The sequence below is a fragment of the Hyaena hyaena genome, unplaced genomic scaffold (genome assembly GCF_003009895.1).
Source record: "Hyaena hyaena isolate Hyena2069 unplaced genomic scaffold, ASM300989v1 scaffold_1358, whole genome shotgun sequence".
In the NCBI taxonomy this organism is placed as follows: Eukaryota; Metazoa; Chordata; class Mammalia; order Carnivora; family Hyaenidae; genus Hyaena; species Hyaena hyaena.
Genome location: NW_024081990.1, coordinates 174336 through 176528, shown reverse-complemented (window position 1 = coordinate 176528; position 2193 = coordinate 174336). Strand labels below are relative to the sequence as shown.

Below are 2193 nucleotides of genomic sequence, written 5' to 3'. Positions count from 1 at the left end.
TGTCTTTGACCCAGGAATCTTATGTTTTTTTCCAGCCTCCGTGAAACAGTGTCAGACTAATTTGTTAGGATACAAGTAGGTGAAATCTAAAACCTTTCACAATTCTTGACAGTACGACATTAAACATTCATAGAATTGTGCAAACTTTTATTCATCTATTTGCATAACAAATGATAATCATAATATAAACATATAACTTATGAAGCTATTAAAAAGGTTTACATTATCGCTTCTCGGCCTTTTGGCTAAGATCAAGTGTAGTATCTGTTCTTATCAGTTTAATATCTGATACATACTCTATCCGAGGACAATATATTAAATGGATTTTTGGAATTAGGAGATGGAATAGGAGCTTGCTCCGTCCACTCCACGCATCAGTCTGGTATTGCAGTACTTCCAGGAACGGTGCACCCCCTCCGGGGGAAAAAAAAAAGGTTTACATTAGATAACAGTTTATAAAGTTATTTGTAAACTGCACAGTGCTGTACATTTTAGATAATCATTGTCATCTCATTTTCACAATTATTAAGACATTTCAATTTCCTTGGCCATGGACTCATTCCTCACACCTCAATAGCCTCTGAGTAACTTAATTTGTTATGAAGTTTTCTTTTTCTTTTCTCATTATTACTCCAACAACCCCCCCCCACACAAAAACCAATCATCTTACCACTTCCATTTTTAAGCCCTCAAATTCATTCTCTATAGTATAGCCACATAAGCCTTAAAAAATCATGAATGTGGGGCTCCTGGGTGGCTCAGTCAGTTGAGCATCCAAAATTGGCCCAGATCATGATCTCGTGGTTCCCAAGTTCGAGCCCAGCATTGAACTATCTGTGCTATTAGTGCAGAGCCTGCTTGGAATTCTCTTTCTGGCCTTCTCTCTCTGCCCTGCAGGTACACATGCATTCTCTCTCTCTCAAAATAAATAAACTTAAGAAAAATCACATCCCTTTCCTGCTTAAACCTTCAGTTGTTACCCATTCCCTTTAGAATAAGGCTGAAATAACTCACTGGGTCACAAGATCCTTTGTGATATGGTTCCTACTTCTCTCCCCAACCCCACATCTATTTATACCAATGCCTTATATGCCTCTGTTGTATTGAATTCCTTTCAGTTGTTAAAGGTGTCGTGTTCTTTTTCATGTCTGGGATGTGGCATATGCTATTCCATATGCCCTGAACTGATTCCCATCTTCCCAGCCCTTGTTCATTTACCTAACTTCTGCTATTTCTTTAGGTTTCATCATAGATGGAGAAAAAAACATAGCTGGAAAATCTACTCTTAAATAACTATCACACACACACACACACACACACACACACACACACACACACACACTGAACTGCTCTGGATGCAAGCTAGTTTTCCCTTCTGGTCTGTTAGTGGTGACTTCAATCATCATCACAAAAGTCTGGTGTTTATTTAAGACCACAGATACAAAGAATAGATTGGTGATTGCTAGAGCCTGGGCATGGGAGGTGGGGGGGGGGGTGAGTGAAATGGGTTGGTCAACTGGTATAAATGTCCAGTAATAAAATAAGTAATAGGGACGTAATATACAGCATGGTCACCATAGTTAATAATACTGTATTGCATATTAGAAAGTTTGTAAAAGAGCAGATCTTAAAAGTGCTCATCATAAGGAAAATAAATTAGTAGCAATGCATGATAATGGATGTTAACAAGATATATTATGGTGACCATTTTATGATACAAGTATCGAATCATCATGTTATGTCCCTGAAACTAATGTAATGTTATATGTCAACGACACCTTTAAAAAATGTATTGCATGTTTCACAGTAGTAATAATGCTGCATCATTGCCACATAGTAATTTTACTATGATTGTACCCAACCAGAACTGGTACCAGGACTGCCTTACATGAAATCATGAATTACACCCTGAATTCAGGCGTGTTTGTTTCTCTTGGGTAATTGAAATAAGAAAAATCTATTGTCCTTTTTAAAGCTATTTTATAGAAAAGTAAATTCAAAAAGCCTATTAGAGTAAGATAGTTTCCCACAAGATTTGTTCTTTTCTGACACTTTCCAAGTATCTTGATACTGTCCTATAGTAAAAACACCCATGACCTCGGCATTTTCAGGACACCTTAACAAATAAGATTATCTCTCTAGGAATCATGCCTAAGCCAATTCTTATGAAAACTCCTGTCCCAACAGATAGGC

At 37.3% G+C, this 2193-nt stretch overlaps 1 non-coding gene across 1 annotated transcript; it reads left to right on the top strand.

The window, feature by feature from the left end:
• The first annotated feature begins 225 nt into the window (after positions 1–225).
• On the top strand, positions 226–416 carry LOC120225220. Its single transcript, XR_005526767.1, has one exon. It is a non-coding gene; the product is annotated as a U2 spliceosomal RNA (small nuclear RNA).
• The last annotated feature ends 1777 nt before the right edge of the window (positions 417–2193 follow it).